This window comes from Bombina bombina, chromosome 6 (assembly GCF_027579735.1).
Source record: "Bombina bombina isolate aBomBom1 chromosome 6, aBomBom1.pri, whole genome shotgun sequence".
Taxonomy (NCBI): Eukaryota; Metazoa; Chordata; class Amphibia; order Anura; family Bombinatoridae; genus Bombina; species Bombina bombina.
In genome coordinates, this window is record NC_069504.1 from 764,203,577 (window position 1) to 764,222,700 (window position 19,124).

The window sequence follows — 19,124 nt, forward strand, 5'->3', positions numbered from 1 at the left end:
TTTTAGGTCAATATTGAGTAATGATATCGGGCGGAAATTTGGTGCTAAATCTGGGAGTTTTCCTGGCTTTGGAAGAACCACTATGTGGGCCTCTAAAGGTGAATTTGAAAAAGGGTTATCCTCATTTATCGAATTGAACATTAATAACATGTAAGGTGAGAGAATATATTTAAATATTTTATAAATTGGTCAGACAAACCGTCAGGGCCCGGCGCTTTATTAGAAGGGAGGTTTTTAATTGCTTTCAAAAGTTGTTCCTGTGAGATCGGTTTATTTAGGGACTGCTGTTGTTCTTGGGAAACTGACGGGAGATCAATATTAGCAAGGTATTTCCTTATCAAATCAGATTTGTTAATGGGAACTGTATGCATGTTTTGTTTAGATGTATCTACTAGATTGTATAGTTGATAGTAATAGGACCTAAATTCTTCAGCAATTTTTTCTGATGTATTAAGATCTTTCCTCTGATTATTATTTAATGTAAGAATGTAGCGCTTATGTAATTTCCTCCTTAATTTTCTGGCTAGTAATGGGCCACTTTTGTTGTCACCTTCAAAGTATTTTTGTCTCAGTTTAAGGGCATTCGTTTTACATATATTACCTAGTAGGTGGTTAATTTGAGCTTTGCAGTCTGCTACTTTTTGTGCTAGTTGAATGTTGTCTGGTTGTAGCTTGAGTTGGTCCTCTAATTTCGGGAGGGTCACTAAGGTATCATTAAGTAATCTGTTGTTTGTTTAACTTGATATGCCTTAATATTAATTAGCTCTCCCCTTATGACCGATTTATGTGCCTCCCAAAGTGTTCTGGGGTCATTTACAGAAGATTTATTAAAGGTGAAGTATTCACCAAGTGATTTCTCTAGACGTTGGTAGTGTAAAGGATCTGTTAGTAAGGAATCATCTATTTTCCATGTATAGTCAGTGAAGGGTCTGTGCAGCCATCTGAAGGAGCACTGCACCACGGAGTGGTCCGACCAGGAATTAGGGATAATTTCTATACATACTACTTTAGATAGATTATTGACGTCTGTCATAAAATAATCTAAGTGGGAACATTTGCGCTGAGGGTTGGAATAAAAACAGAATTTATGCTTACCTGATAAATTACTTTCTCCAACGGTGTGTCCGGTCCACGGCGTCATCCTTACTTGTGGGATATTCTCTTCCCCAACAGGAAATGGCAAAGAGTCCCAGCAAAGCTGGTCACATGATCCCTCCTAGGCTCCGCCCACCCCAGTCATTCGACCGACGGACAGGAGGAAATATATATAGGAGAAATCATATGATACCGTGGTGACTGTAGTTAGAGAAAATAATTCATCAGACCTGATTAAAAAAACCAGGGCGGGCCGTGGACCGGACACACCGTTGGAGAAAGTAATTTATCAGGTAAGCATAAATTCTGTTTTCTCCAACATTGGTGTGTCCGGTCCACGGCGTCATCCTTACTTGTGGGAACTAATACCAAAGCTTTAGGACACGGATGAAGGGAGGGAGCAAATCAGGTCACCTAAACGGAAGGCACCACAGCTTGCAAAACCTTTCTCCCAAAAATAGCCTCCGAAGAAGCAAAAGTATCAAATTTGTAAAATTTGGCAACAGTGTGCAGTGAAGACCAAGTCGCTGCCTTACATATCTGGTCAACAGAAGCCTCGTTCTTGAAGGCCCATGTGGAAGCCACAGCCCTAGTGGAGTGAGCTGTGATTCTTTCAGGAGGCTGCCGTCCGGCAGTCTCATAAGCCAAACGGATAATGCTTTTAAGCCAAAAGGAAAGAGAGGTAGAAGTCGCTTTTTGACCTCTCCTTTTACCAGAATAAACAACAAACAAGGATGATGTTTGTCTGAAATCTTTAGTAGCCTCTAAATAGAATTTTAGAGCACGGACAACGTCCAAATTGTGTAACAAACGCTCCTTCTTTGAAACTGGATTCGGACACAAAGAAGGTACAACTATCTCCTGGTTAATATTTTTGTTAGAAACAACTTTAGGAAGAAAACCAGGCTTAGTACGCAAAACCACCTTATCTGCATGGAACACCAGATAAGGAGGAGAACACTGCAGAGCAGATAACTCTGAAACTCTTCTAGCAGAAGAGATTGCAACCAAAAACAAAACTTTCCAAGATAGTAACTTAATATCTACGGAATGTAAGGGTTCAAACGGAACCCCTTGAAGAACTGAAAGAACTAGATTTAAACTCCAGGGAGGAGTCAAAGGTCTGTAAACAGGCTTGATCCTAACCAGAGCCTGAACAAATGCTTGAACATCTGGCATAGCTGCCAGTCGTTTGTGTAGTAAGACAGATAAAGCAGAAATCTGTCCCTTTACAGAACTTGCAGATAATCCTTTCTCCAAACCTTCTTGTAGAAAGGATAGAATCTTAGGAATTTTTATCTTGTTCCATGGCAATCCTTTGGATTCACACAGATATATTTTTTCCATATTTTATGGTAAATTTTTCTAGTTACAGGCTTTCTAGCCTGAATCAGAGTATCTATTACAGAATCTGAAAACCCACGCTTTGATAAAATCAAGCATTCAATCTCCAAGCCGTCAGTTGGAGGGAAACCAGGTTCGGATGTTCGAATGGACCCTGAACAAGAAGGTCCTGTCTCAAAGGTAGCTTCCATGGTGGAGCCGATGACATATTCACCAGGTCTGCATACCAAGTCCTGCGTGGCCACGCAGGAGCTATCAAGATCACCGAGGCCCTCTCCTGATTGATCCTGGCTACCAGCCTGGGAATGAGAGGAAACGGTGGGAATACATAAGCTAGGTTGAAGGTCCAAGGTGCTACTAGTGCATCTACTAGAGTCGCCTTGGGATCCCTGGATCTGGACCCGTAGCAAGGAACCTTGAAGTTCTGACGAGACGCCATCAGATCCATGTCTGGAATGCCCCATAATTGAGTTATTTGGGCAAAGATTTCCGGATGGAGTTCCCACTCCCCCGGATGGAATGTCTGACGACTCAGAAAATCCGCTTCCCAATTTTCCACTCCTGGAATGTGGATCGCAGACAAGTGGCAGGAGTGATCCTCCGCCCATTGAATTATCTTGGTCACTTCTTTCATCGCCAGGGAACTCCTTGTTCCCCCCTGATGATTGATATATGCAACAGTCGTCATGTTGTCTGATTGAAACCTTATGAATTTGGCCTTTGCTAGTTGAGGCCAAGCTTTGAGAGCATTGAATATCGCTCTCAGTTCCAGAATGTTTATCGGGAGAAGAGACTCTTCCCGAGACCATAAACCCTGAGCTTTCAGGGATTCCCAGACCGCGCCCCAGCCCACTAGACTGGCGTCGGTCGTGACAATGACCCACTCTGGTCTGCGGAAGCTCATTCCCTGTGACAGATTGTCCAGGGTCAGCCACCAACGGAGTGAATCTCTGGTCTTTTGATCTACTTGAATCATCGGAGACAAGTCTGTATAATCCCCATTCCACTGTTTGAGCATGCACAGTTGTAATGGTCTTAGATGAATTCGTGCAAAAGGAACTATGTCCATTGTTGCAACCATCAAACCTATTACCTCCATGCACTGCGCTATGGAAGGACGAGGAACAGAGTGAAGTACTTGACAAGAGCTTAGAAGTTTTGATTTTCTGACCTCTGTCAGAAAAATTCTCATTTCTAAGGAATCTATTATTGTTCCCAAGAAGGGAACTCTTGTTGACGGGGACAGAGAACTTTTTTCTTTGTTCACCTTCCATCCGTGAGATCTGAGAAAGGCTAGGACGATGTCCGTATGAGCCTTTGCTTTTGACAGGGACGACGCTTGAATTAGGATGTCGTCCAAGTAAGGTACTACTGCAATGCCCCTTGGTCTTAGAACCGCTAGAAGGGACCCTAGTACCTTTGTGAAAATTCTCGGAGCAGTGGCTAATCCGAATGGAAGTGCCACAAACTGGTAATGCTTGTCCAGAAAAGCGAACCTTAGGAACTGATGATGTTCCTTGTGGATAGGAATATGTAGGTACGCATCCTTTAAATCCACGGTGGTCATAAATTGACTTTCCTGGATGGTGGGAAGGATCGTTCGAATGGTTTCCATTTTGAACGATGGAACCCTGAGAAATTTGTTTAGGATCTTCAGATCCAAAATTGGTCTGAATGTTCCCTCTTTTTTGGGAACTACGAACAGATTTGAGTAAAATCCCATTCCTTGTTCTTTTATTGGAACTGGATGTATCACTCCCATCTTTAACAGGTCTTCTACGCAATGTAAGAATGCCTGTCTCTTTATTTGGTTTGAGGATAATTGAGACCTGTGGAACCTTCCCCTTGGGGGTAGTTCCTTGAATTCCAGAAGATAACCTTGAGAAACTATTTCTAGCGCCCAAGGATCCTGAACATCTCTTGCCCAAGCCTGAGCAAAGAGAGAGAGTCTGCCCCCTACTAGATCCGGTTCTGGATCGGGGGCTATCCCTTCATGCTGTTTTGGTAGCAGTGGTAGGCTTCTTGGCCTGCTTACCCTTGTTCCAGCCTTGCATTGGTTTCCAGGCTGCTTTGGGTTGTGAAGTATTACCCTCTTGCTTAGAGGATGCAGAATTAGAGGCTGGTCCGTTTCTGCGAAAGGGACGAAAATTAGGCTTATTTTTAGCCTTAAAAGAGCTATCCTGTGGGAGGGCATGGCCCTTTCCTCCAGTGATGTCTGAAATAATCTCTTTCAAATCTGGTCCAAATAATGTTTTACCTTTGAAAGGAATGTTAAGCAATTTTGTCTTGGATGACACATCCGCTGACCAAGACTTTAGCCAAAGCGCTCTGCGCGCCACTATAGCAAACCCTGAATTTTTCGCCGCTAATCTAGCTAATTGCAAAGCGGCATCTAAAACAAAAGAGTTAGCCAATTTAAGTGCTTGAACTCTGTCCATAACCTCCTCATACGAAGATTCTCTACTGAGCGACTTTTCTAGTTCCTCGAACCAGAAGCACGCTGCCGTAGTGACAGGAACAATGCATGAAATAGGTTGTAGAAGGAACCCTTGCTGTACAAAAATCTTTTTAAGCAAACCCTCTAATTTTTTATCCATAGGATCTTTAAAAGCACAACTGTCTTCGATAGGAATAGTAGTGCGTTTGTTTAGAGTAGAAACCGCCCCCTCGACCTTGGGGACTGTCTGCCATAAGTCCTTTCTGGGGTCGACTATAGGAAATAATTTCTTAAATATAGGGGGGGGAACAAAAGGTATGCCGGGCCTTTCCCACTCTTTATTTACTATGTCCGCCACCCGCTTGGGTATAGGAAAAGCGTCGGGGGGCACCGGAACCTCTAGGATCTTGTCCATCTTACATAATTTCTCTGGAATGACCAAATTGTCACAATCATCCAGAGTAGATAACACCTCCTTAAGCAGTGCGCGGAGATGTTCTAATTTAAATTTAAATGTCACAACATCAGTTTCAGCTTGATGAGAAATTTTTCCTGAATCTGAGATTTCTCCATCAGACAAAACCTCCCTCATGGCCCCTTGAGATTGGTGTGAGGGTATGTCAGAACAAATATCATCAGCGCCCTCCTGCTCTTCAGTGTTTAAAACAGAGCAATCGCGCTTTCTCTGATAAGTAGGCATTTTGGATAAAAGATTTGCTATGGAGTTATCCATTACAGCCGTTAATTGTTGCATGGTAATAAGTATTGGTGCACTAGATGTACTAGGGGCCTCCTGTGTGGGCAAAACTGGAGTAGACACATTAGGGGATGATGTAGTATCATGTTTACTCCCCTCATTTGAGGAATCATCTTGGGCAATATCATCATCTGTGGCATTACTGTCCTTACTTTGTTTGGACACTATGGCACACTTATCACATAAATGTAAATGGGGAGACACATTGGCTTTCATACATATAGAACATAGCTTATCTGATGGTACAGACATGTTAAACAGGCTTAAACTTGTCAATCAAGCACAAAAAACGTTTTAAAATAAAACCGTTACTGTTTCTTTAAATTTCAAACTGAAAACACTTTATTACTGAATATGTGAAAAAGTATGAAGGAATTGTTCAAAAATTACCAAAATGTCACCACAGTGTCTTAAAGCATTAAAAGTATTGCACACCAAATTTCAGAGCTTTAACCCTTAAAATAACGTTTTTACATTTAACCCCTATACAGTCCCAGCTATATGCTTTGCTGAGACCCAACCAAGCCCAGAGGGGAATACTATACCAAATGACGCCTTCTATAAGCTTTTTCAGTGATTCTTAGCTCCTCACACATGCATCTGCATGCCTTGCTCTCCAAAAACAACTGCGCATTAATGGCGCGAAAATGAGGCTCTGTCTATAACTAGAAAAGGCCCCCATCTGAAAAAGGTGTCCAACACAGTGCTTGCCGTTTTTCTAAACGTTCCCCAAGATTATAATACCAATTATTAGTTAGAATCTGCATAATATGCCTAGTAAAGCAATCGTTTTAGCCCAGAAAAATGTCTACCAGTTTTTAAGCCCTTTTTGAAGCCCTTTATTCTTTTATGTTTAACTAAGAAAATGGCTTACCGGTCCCCATGAGGGGAAATGACAGCCTTCCAGCATTACATGGTCTTGTTAGAAATATGGCTAGTCATACCTTAAGCAGAAAGGTCTGCTAACTGTTTCCCCCAACTGAAGTTACTTCATCTCAACAGTCCTGTGTGGAAACAGCAATCGATTTTAGTTACTGTCTGCTAAAATCATCTTCCTCTTACAAACAGAAATCTTCATCCTTTTTCTGTTTCAGAGTAAATAGTACATACCAGCACTATTTTAAAATAACAAACACTTGATAGAAGAATAAAAACTACATTTAAACACCAAAAAACTCTTAACCATCTCCGTGGAGATGTTGCCTGTGCAACGGCAAAGAGAATGACTAGGGTGGGCGGAGCCTAGGAGGGATCATGTGACCAGCTTTGCTGGGACTCTTTGCCATTTCCTGTTGGGGAAGAGAATATCCCACAAGTAAGGATGACGCCGTGGACCGGACACACCATTGTTGGAGAAAGGTGAATTCTGAGCCTTCTGGATTATGTACCCTCCATATATCGTGTACTGTTAATTCTTTCATACAATGTTTAACTGTGGATATTATGTTGTGGGGCACTGAGGAAATTTTATTTGAGTTATCTAGGGAAGGATTGAGTGTGAGGTTAAAGTCCCCACCTAATATTAGGGAGCCTTTAGTAATTTCTAGGAGTAAATTAGTTATTGATTTGAAAAAAGAATCTTGTCTCAAATTAGGGGCATATACATTAACTAGGGTTACCATGGAGTTGTATATAGTTTACTGATTAGTATAATATAACGGTCCTTACTGTCTGTAACTTTTTTGACTAGTTGAAAAGGTATATTATTTTTAAGAAGTATTCCTACCCCGTTTGTTTTATGTGAGTTAGACGCGTAGTGAGATAGTCTGAATTTGTGACTGAAGGTCTTAGGTTCCCGTCCTCGAAGAAAGTGGGTCTCTTGAATAAAGATAATATCTGCTCTTTTTTTCCTAAAATCTCTCAGTGCTATATTTCTTTTATAGGGACTGTTTAGGCCCTGAGCGTTGACGGAGAAAAAGGATAGAAAGTCAGTCTTAGATTCTGTCATGAGGGGCTTATGAACCTAGAGGCTAGATATTGATAAGAGCGTATGAGGGTGAGTCTGGAGTAAATGAAGAATATTGTGTACCTAGAACGTATTAGATGATGGGAGATGCAATATAATATACTTTCGTTGAGCTTGAGGACGTATGCCTTAACTAAGAGTGTAGACAAAAACAAAAATAAATAAAAAGGGTGCCACATATAAGCAACAATAAATATAAACATTTGAAATGTAACCGTGTCGAAGTAAGACACTAGTATAAGGGAGAATGTACAGAAAACACCAACACCTTCGTATATCAACTATTATCAGGAACTAATAGTTAACGATTATTAGGAAAAAAAAAAAATAACATGCAATTATGCAATAATAATAATGGAAAAACATTAAACAGTAATTTAACGTGTAAGAGGAACACATAACTATACCATTTGTTTTGAGGAGTGAGAAATTTCAAGGATACAAAACATACCTATAGGGTAGGTCATAGGATAGTTCAAGTAACACTTGCACTGTCTCTGGAATCTACAGGAGAAGACGGTTTGCTCTTTTTTCTTTTTGGAAGTACTTTCATCCAGGTCGAGTGAGAGTCTCTTTGAAGGTGTCTTTGAGACAGAGAGTGGTCATCACTGAGTGGCACATCTGCAGGGTGTGGTTGTTTAAATGACAATTGTAGGGCCTCTGATAGGGGTCGAAGGTCTTGCTCAGATCTGTATGTTATAGTGCGGCCTTCATGTAGCACATGAAGACAAAAGGGGAAACCCCACCTGTATTTTATATTTTTCTCTTGAAGAGTCCTTGTGATATATCTGATATCTTTTCTTTTTTGGACTGTAGTTGGACTCAGATCTAGGTAGATTTGAATGTCATGATCCAGAAAGTGGATGGGATGGGATGATCTTGCAGCTTTCCATATTTTTCTTTATCCACAAGTCTGAGGAATCTCAGGATCACGTCCCTGGGGGGAGCATTCTGAGCTGGGGGAGGGCGAAGAGCTCTGTGAGCCCTATCTAACTCCATGTCTGTTGCCTGTGGGTCCCTCTGTATATATTTAAATAAGTCTTGGAGGTAGGTATGGAGATCAGTAGGAACCACTGTTTCTGGGACCCGCCTGATCCTTAAATTATTACGACAGCCTCTGTTATCGAGGTCTTCAATTTTATCCTGCAGACTTTCAATTTGGGTGTCGTGAACATTAGCTTGGGTAGTTATGTTATCAAATAGAGTGTTTAAAGAGTCCTGACCCTCTTCCACATATTCAAGCCTGTTTCCGATATATCATTGATATCTTTCTTCATGTTAGAAATTTCTGTGGTGATGATGGTCTTTAGAGCTTCGAAATCTGCTTTCGTGGGCAGGTTAGCAATATCCGCTTTTAGTTGGCAGGCATATTCTGATGTTATGGATACTGGAGAATCCAGTGAACTTTGTGAGAGAGGCTCTGAATTAGAGTGTTCCACAGTCTCTTGAGTGTCCCTGCATGTGGTTTGAAAAAAACTGCTAACTGTAGCTTGCTGAGCTGTTTGTGATCTATTCAATTTATCTGATTTCTGATTCCTTTTGGAAGTCATTGTTCACTAACTTTGTAAATCCCACCACTTAACAGGTAACAAGGATGGAATCTTGAACTGAGTGGAATGATGTCGCTAATCACCCTGTTTAGATAAGTAAGATAGTAAGTCTTGTAGTGTTCCTCTACTTCTTAGGACTGATGCATCAAAGTTTTTGCAAAAGGGTTAAGGTATATGAAAAGCGAGTTGCGGACTCCACAGCAGCTTAGTTCACCTTATTAGTAATTAATAGCAAGAATCCTAGTCGAATTGCATTCCTTTTAGGTGTCTGGAAATGGGTGTTAGTGTCTCTGAACACGGAGCTTCACCTACATGCGACCATCCGCCATCATGGCCTGGCTCCGCCCCCCAAATATTTTATTTCTATAACTTAAAGTTCTCTCAAGGCATGAGGAACAAAAAGGAACTGGGGGTTCCACCTTAGCATCAAAACATAACTGACAAGCAGCAACTTTGCCTGGGATAATGGTTTGAAAAGCCTCTTGATCCATCTTATGTAATAAATAAGGATAAAGTGTAAAAATTATTTATTTTAAAATAAATGTGTTCTGTTTCTTTAAATAGAAATGTGTGTTAGAGCAACAAACCAAATAGACCTCAGGCTTCCTATACACCTCAGTAGCTTTACTAAGGTGCCTACCTGTCCTGCAGCTCATTTTCAAATACAGAGCAGTTACAGAGCCCTAACTGCAGAAAAAAACAGCTTACTACAGTAATCTCCATGACCAAAAGTTAAAGTATAAAAACTACTATAACACACTGAGCCACAATAAATCACCTCACAGTCTCAATGCCCAAACTGCCTAAAAGAAACCCCAAACATGAAGGTTTAATAAAGTCCCATATTAAATAAGGCAGCTTTTAGCTGTACCAAGTGCTAGCAATCTCCTTGCAAAAGAAAATTAAAATGGCACTTACCTGAAAGTGCTGTCCGGCAGCAGGGCAGATCACCTGGTTTAAGAGGGTGCAGCACCTCACATGGACCTGTGAAGAGAGAAAAACTGAGTAAACCTACTCAGGATTTCTAGTTAGGGCAGCAGATTCTTGAGAAAACGCAGTGAGGATTTTAATCTCACAAGTTCTCAAGTGCTCAAAAGCCACCACACTGCCCTACGGAAGAGACTGATGTGGACTAGGCTAGACCCCAGAAAAGAACAGAATAAGCTTACTCTGCTAAAAAAAAAAAAAATTTTGATTGAAGAAAACTTCTCATCAGACACCTAAACTTCACCTCCTCCTTGCACTACAGGCAAAGAGAATGACTGGGGGATTGTGGGTAGGGGAGTGATATTTAACAGCTTTGCTGTGGTGCTCTTTGCCTCCTCCTGCTGGACAGGAGTAATATTCCCAACAGTAATTGATGATGATCCGTGGACTCACTGTGTCATTAGAAAGAAATTAAATGTGTTCTATGTAAAGAACATTGGAATGTAAATTATGAGTAATATTTAAAAAACATGCATTGAGGTAAGCAATTCTTCATGTGCACTAACCAGACACTGCATTAGACCTAAAGTGCAAAACACAAAGCACGATACGCATATTTTATATTCCTATGTTCTTTACATAGAAATAAATTACATTTGTATTATTAAAGGGCCATAATACCCAAATGTTTAAACACTTGAAAGTAATGCAGCATATGTTACAGACCCAATTCAGGAGGCCAGTAAGCAGATTAAGTGTTACCTGTTAAAACAGGAAATAAGGAGAATGGGTGTGTACTTCACAGAATCCTCAATGGTTATATTTATTAAACATATATTTGTTTGCAATTGTATTCAAACAATAAAGTTTTACAGTTGTATTCAAACAATAAAAGTTTTGTAATTACATTCAAACAATAAAGTTTTGCAATCTTAATAACCAAGTAACATGTAATTTGTGCTTATTTATCATAAATATTAAACATGCACATATTCATTTTTCCCTACAGTATTCCTCTATCACTTTTCATGTAAATCAATCTCACAAACTTTACATTCTTATCTATACAAGAGAATGTCATACATAACAGGACATGTAATAAATCTTTTCTAATGGAAGACAATAATGTATCTGAGATTATCTGCATATAAAGTACATTTAACTGTAAAGAACTGTCTCTGTGTCAGACAGTACTGTTTCCAATACACATTTTATATTATCTTTAACATTACTGTATATAGCATTTAACACCAATGAATACTGCATTAATAAAATAATTTAAAAAGCATTTGCAATGAATACTACATTAATAAAATCATTTAGAAGTAACTGGAATGAATAATACATTAATAAAATAATTTAGAAGTAACTGGAGCCTTATGATCTTATTTTGATTACCTCAGACATACAGTATTTACAGATCAACTGATTCATTAAAACCAGAAATGTTAACATATCTCTCTTACGGCTAGATTTTGGAGTTTTGTCGGTAACGACCCGAAAATCTAACGCCGGCTTTTTCTGGCCGCACCATAAAAATAACTCTGGTATTGAGAGTCCACATAAAGGCTGCGTTAGGCTCCAAAAAAGGAGCGTAGAGCATTTTTAACGCAGCTTCAACTCTCGATACCAGAGTTGCTTACGCAAGCGGCCAGCCTCAAAAACGTGCTTGTGCACGATTCCCCCATAGAAAACAATGGGGCTGTTTGAGCTGAAAAAAAACACCTGCAAAAAAGCCGCGTTCAGCTCTTAACGCAGCCACATTGTTTGCTATGCGGAAACACCTCCTAAGTCTGCACCTAACACCCTAACATGTACCCCGAGTCTAAACACCCCTAACCTTACACTTATTAACCCCTAATCTGCCGCCCCCGCTATCGCTGACACCTGCATTTTATTTTTAACCCCTAATCTGCCGCTCCGTAAACCGCCGCTACTTACATTATCCTTATGTACCCCTAATCTGCTGCCCCTAACACCGCCGACCCCTATATTATATTTATTAACCCCTAATCTGCCCCCCACAACGTCGCCTCCACCTGCTTACACTTATTAACCCCTAATCTGCCGAGCGGACCTGAGCGCTACTATAATAAAGTTATTAACCCCTAATCTGCCTCACTAACCCTATAATAAATAGTATTAACCCCTAATCTGCCCTCCCTAACATCGCCGACACCTAACTTCAATTATTAACCCCTAATCTGACGACCGGAGCTCACCGCTATTCTAATAAATGTATTAACCCCTAAAGCTAAGTCTAACCCTAACACTAACACCCCCCTAAGTTAAATATAATTTAAATCTAACTAAATAAATTAACTCTTATTAAATAAATTATTCCTATTTAAAGCTAAATACTTACCTGTAAAATAAATCCTAATATAGCTACAATATAAATTAAAATTATATTATAGCTATTTTAGGATTAATATTTATTTTACAGGTAACTTTGTATTTATTTTAACCAGGTACAATAGCTATTAAATAGTTAAGAACTATTTAATAGCTAAAATAGTTAAAATAATTACAAAATTACCTGTAAAATAAATCCTAACCTAAGTTACAATTAAACCTAACACTACACTATCAATAAATTAATCAAATAAACTACCTACAATTACCTACAATTAACCTAACACTACACTATCAATAAATTAATTAAATACAATTCCTACAAATAAATACAATTAAATAAACTAGCTAAAGTACAAAAAATAAAAAATAAACTAAGTTACAAAAAATAAAAGAATATTTACAAACATAAGAAAAATATTACAACAAATTTAAACTAATTACACCTACTCTAAGCCCCCTAATAAAATAACAAAGCCCCCCAAAATAAAAAAATGCCCTACCCTATTCTAAATTACTAAAGTTCAAAGCTCTTTTACCTTACCAGCCCTGAACAGGGCCCTTTGCGGGGCATGCCCCAAGAAGTTCAGCTCTTTTGCCTGTAAAAAAAACATACAATACCCCCCCCCAACATTACAACCCACCACCCACATACCCCTAATCTAACCCAAACCCCCCTTAAATAAACCTAACACTAAGCCCCTGAAGATCATCCTACCTTGTCTTCACCTCACCAGGTATCACCGATCCGTCCTGGCTCCAAAATCTTCATCCAACCCAAGCGGGGGCTGGCGATCCATCATCCGGTGGCTGAAGAGGTCCAGAAGAGGCTCCAAAGTCTTCATCCTATCCGGGAAGAAGAGGCGATCCGGACCGGCAACCATCTTGATCCAAGTGGCATCTTCTATCTTCATCCAACTGAAGAATGACGGTTCCTTTAAGGGACGTCATCCAAGATGGCGTCCCTCGAATTCCGATTGGCTGATAGGATTCTATCAGCCAATCGGAATTAAGGTAGGAATATTCTGATTGGCTGATGGAATCAGCCAATCAGAATCAAGTTCAATCCGATTGGCTGATCCAATCAGCCAATCAGATTGAGCTCGCATTCTATTGGCTGTTCCGATCAGCCAATAGAATGCGAGCTCAATCTGATTGGCTGATTGGATCAGCCAATCGGATTGAACTTGATTCTGATTGGCTGATTCCATCAGCCAATCAGAATATTCCTACCTTAATTCCGATTGGCTGATAGAATCCTATCAGCCAATCGGAATTCAAGGGACGCCATCTTGGATGACGTCCCTTAAAGGAACCTTCATTCTTCAGTTGGACGTCGCCGGATGAAGATGGGTCCGCGTCGGAGGTCTTCAGGATGGAGCCGGTCCTCATCGGATGAAGATAGAAGATGCCGCTTGGAAGATGATGGTTGCCGGTCAGGATCTACTCTTCTTCCCGGATAGGATGAAGACTTTGGAGCCTCTTCTGGACCTCTTCAGCCACCGGATGATGGATTGCCAGCCCCCGCTTGGGTTGGATGAAGATTTTGGAGCCAGGACGGATCGGTGATACCTGGTGAGGTGAAGACAAGGTAGGATGATCTTCAGGGGCTTAGTGTTAGGTTTATTTAAGGGGGGTTTGGGTTAGATTAGGGGTATGTTGGTGGTGGGTTGTAATGTTGGGGGGGGTATTGTATGTTTTTTTTACAGGCAAAAGAGCTGAACTTCTTGGGGCATGCCCCGCAAAGGGCCCTGTTCCGGGCTGGTAAGGTAAAAGAGCTTTGAACTTTAGTAATTTAGAATAGGGTAGGGCATTTTTTTATTTTGGGGGGCTTTGTTATTTTATTAGGGGGCTTAGAGTAGGTGTAATTAGTTTAAAATTGTTGTAATATTTTTCTTATGTTTGTAAATATTTTTTTATTTTTTGTAACTTAGTTTTTTTTTATTTTTTGTACTTTAGCTAGTTTATTTAATTGTATTTATTTGTAGGAATTGTATTTAATTAATTTATTGATAGTGTAGTGTTAGGTTAATTGTAGGTAATTGTAGGTAGTTTATTTGATTAATTTATTGATAGTGTAGTGTTAGGTTTAATTGTAATTTAGGTTAGGATTTATTTTACAGGTAATTTTGTAATTATTTTAACTATTTTAGCTATTAAATAGTTCTTAACTATTTAATAGCTATTGTACCTGGTTAAAATAAATACAAAGTTACCTGTAAAATAAATATTAATCCTAAAATAGCTATAATATAATTTTAATTTATATTGTAGCTATATTAGGATTTATTTTACAGGTAAGTATTTAGCTTTAAATAGGAATAATTTATTTAATAAGAGATAATTTATTTCGTTAGATTTAAATTATATTTAAATTAGGGGGGTGTTAGTGTTAGGGTTAGACTTAGCTTTAGGGGTTAATACATTTATTAGAATAGCGGTGAGCTCCGGTCGTCAGATTAGGGGTTAATAATTGAAGTTAGGTGTCGGCGATGTTAGGGAGGGCAGATTAGGGGTTAATACTATTTATTATAGGGTTAGTGAGGCGGATTAGGGGTTAATAACTTTATTATAGTAGCGCTCAGGTCCGCTCGGCAGATTAGATGTTAATAAGTGTAGGCAGGTGGAGGCGACGTTGAGGGGGGCAGATTAGGGGTTAATAAATATAATATAGGGGTCGGCGGTGTTAGGGGCAGCAGATTAGGGGTACATAAGTATAACGTAGGTGGCGGCGCTTTGCGGTCGGCAGATTAGGGGTTAATTATTGTAGGTAGCTGGCGGCGACGTTGTGGGGGGCAGGTTAGGGGTTAATAAATATAACATAGGGGTTGGCGGTGTTAGGGGCAGCAGATTAGGGGTACATAAGTATAACGTAGGTGGCGGTCGGCAGATTAGGGGTTAAAAAATTTAATTGAGTGTCGGCGATGTGGGGGGGCCTCGGTTTAGGGGTACATAGGTAGTTTATGGGTGTTAGTGTACTTTAGAGCACAGTAGTTAAGAGCTTTATAAACCGGCGTTAGCCCAGAAAGCTCTTAACTACTGACTTTTTTCCTGGGGCTGGAGTTTAGATGTTAGATGTCTAACGCTCACTTCAGACACGACTCTAAATACCGGAATTAGAAAGATCCCATTGAAAAGATAGGATAAGCAATTGACGTAAGGGGATCTGCGGTATGGAAAAGTCGCGGCTGAAAAGTGAGCGTTAGACCCTTTTTTGAGTGACTCCAAATACCGGAGGTAGCCTAAAACCAGCGTTAGGAGCCTCTAACGCTGGTTTTCACGGCTAACGCCAAACTCCAAATCTAGGCCTTAGTTTCTCCCATCTGACATTTTGCACATGTAATAAAGCTGTACATAAAATATCTCTTTTACACCTGAAGTGTTTTGCGTGGTATTTCTTTAGGCATACTTGTTAAAACAGGAAATAAGGAGAATGGGTGTGTACTTCACACAGAATCCTCAATGGTTATGAGGTAAAACAAAAACAGTCTCTTTGCTCCACCCATGATCTCCCACAATCCTTCAGGATCATAAGTCCATGTCAAAATAAGAGTCCCATGCTCTCACAACAGAGTTGCATTCTCATAGTAAATTATTACAAAATAGGAGTCCTATGCTCTCACAACAGAGAGTTGCATTTGCATAGAAAATTATTACAAGCACCATATAAAACAAATACAATTAAACAAACATCTTTTAATATGAAACATGAAAATTGCATAAAACAATATACAATTGTGCACATATATTTTATGTGTCACACATAGCTGTAAAAAGCTGACTAGAAAATATCACCTGAACATCTCTATGTAAAAAAGAAACAAACAATGCTCAAACAGCACCTTAGTTTCCTTGTACCCTTAATAGGGTTCCCTGGTGACAGGTGGTACAGAGGGGACTGCAATCCTCTCTCATATGTCAATATAATGAAGTTCCACAGCACCAAGGATTCAAAAGAAGAAGTTTATTGAGGTACAAACAGCAGCAACGTTTCAGGAGTATTTCCCTTAATCATGCATAGCATCAACAGGTGATTACAAAGCTTATATAGGGAAAATTTTAACCCTTCACATTTCTTAACACCATATATTGAACACCTTATGTTAGAAATAGCGCCATCTAGTGAAAATTACACAATAATGTGACTTTAATTTTAATAAACACTACCTTATAATTAAAAACATGTATTTCAACCTGTTAATCTAATAAAAAACAAAACTTAAACAGAGATTTTATGAGTTATACTTAATAGGTTATACTTTATTTTAAATTCATCATTATAGAAACACTGCTAGATCAAGCTCCCTATTTAAACCCATAGGGGTCATTGCATTTAATTTGTGGATCCAAAAGGATTCCTTTTGTTTTAGCAGTTGTTCCCTATTGCCCCCTCTACGTAGCTTACCTACACTGTCAATGACCTGCCATCTTAGTTGGCTGATACTATGTCCAGCCTCTAAAAAGTGACTGGACAGAGGAGCATTGATATCTCCACATCTGATATTCGACTTGTGTTGACTCATCCTATCCCTTACCTTTCTAGTGGTCTCACCTAGGTAGATCCTAGAACACGGACACTTTACAAGGTAAATGACATAGGATGAGTCACACGTGTAGAAATCCCTGATCTTGAATTTCTTGCCTGTTAGGGGATGTACAAAAAACTCGCCTTTAATTACAGCATTACAGCTCGCACATCCAAGACAAGGATATGTGCCATTTTTCTTGGCTGTTATATACTTTTGGTTCATTGTTTTCCTAGGCCCTACATCACTCCTTACTAGCTTATCTCTCAAGTTAGGTACCCTTTTATAGGCCATCATTGGGGGTTCCTTAAAAGCATCAATATCAGGGTTACAGTTTCTCAATACATTCCAGTGCTTAAAGATGATCTTGGAGATATCCTTGCTATAGGGGTTAAATTGAGTTACACAGACCATACGCTGTGAATTTTTCTTTTTCCCAATAATAATTGGTTTCTCTTCCAGGGTCCTCTCCCTTTCTTTATTGATTAAAGGATCCGGATAACCCTTTTCTTTAAACCTGACTGCCATTTCATCAAGTCTCTGTTCAGCCACCTGTCTGTCTGTCACTATCCTCTTTACTCTTAGCATTTGGCTACGTGGGAGGGAATGTTTTAATTGGTTAGGGTGATAGCTGTCAAAAGCCAATAATGTGTTTCTGTCTGTTGGTTTTTTATGAATGTCCACATTCAAAAGACCATCCATATTCCTGTAAACCACAGTGTCAAGGAAGACTATACTCTCCTCACTAAAGGATAAGGTGAATTTAACACCATTAACTGCATTGTTTAACTCTTCAACAAAGGAGAGGAGGGTTCCAATGTCACCCCACCCCACCCCAAACACATCATCTATGAAGCGCCACCAGGCTGCTCCATAGAGTTTAAAAAGTGAATTCTCATAGACAAATCTCTCTTCTATTTGTCCCATAAAAAGGTTGGCGTATGATGGGGCGACATTGGAACCCATTGCTGTCCCTCTCACCTGTTCATACCATTGGTCTGCAAACAAAAAGTAATTGTGATATAACACAATCCTTAGTAATTCCTCTAGAAATGCTAATTGTGGCATAGTATATAGACCTGTGTGTTTAAGAGTATACATACTTGATTTAATTCCACTTTCATGGTTTATAACTGTATATAGACTACACACGTCTAGGGTAAATAATATGTACTTAGTATTCTGTACAGATAGATTTTTAAGTTTGATTAAGAAGTCACTGGTATCTCTGATATATGAGGTCAACTTTAATACCTCAGGCTGAAGTATTTTGTCTAAATATGTGGCTATGTTAGTAAATACAGAGTTGACTCCTGCCACTATGGGGTGACCTGGAGGTCTTTCAATATTTTTATGTACCTTAGGTACTGTATACAGAATAGGCGTTTGTTACGGTTGCCTCCAGGCTGGCTGGAAGTTGGACCGTAGAAAAGGATGCTCCTATCGCTCACCAAAGGAGCAGCAGCACCGTAGTCAGCAATCCCTGTAGTGATATTAGCTGGCCCCTACAAACATGAGTCAAAGCTGCAAGTTAGAGGGTCAAAATAGGTCTGATGTGCTGGAGCACACAGCCTGCTTTTTATTGAGGTTACATGCAAACAGGACACTCTAAGGGGGAGGCATAAAACCCCCCATCACACATTTGATATTAGATAGAGAGACACTCCCTTTGACAGGCCACAACATTACTTCAGCAGATAACAAGTTACACACAGATAGACTTCCAGTGGGCGGGCGAAGTGAGAGGACGCAAGGAAAGGAGCTCCTGATACAACGCTCCGAGTCCTGACCTCTCACCATCAAAAACTAGCCCATTACCAGCCGATATCCTTGGCAGAAGCAGAGAGGCTGCCCGGACTTGAATCGGCAAGGAATTTTACATCAAATTCCCTCACCGTTGAAGGCGCAGACAGTTGAAGAGGAAAGCAGCGGCAGATGCCGCCAAGGCGAGGGCGCTCTCCATACCACTCGAGCTAGCGCTGCAACAGATTAAGCATAAAATAAAGCCTACCAGAGTGTGGACGACACGACAGAGGAGAAGTGAGTTCCTTGTCGGCAGAATCGGCGCTGGAAGGTGAGATAGTCTAAGGCGGGAAACCGCCATTTTAATTTGCTAACAGTGACGCACTGAGACCCAGCGTAAGTGCAGAGAACTCTGGATAGCCCC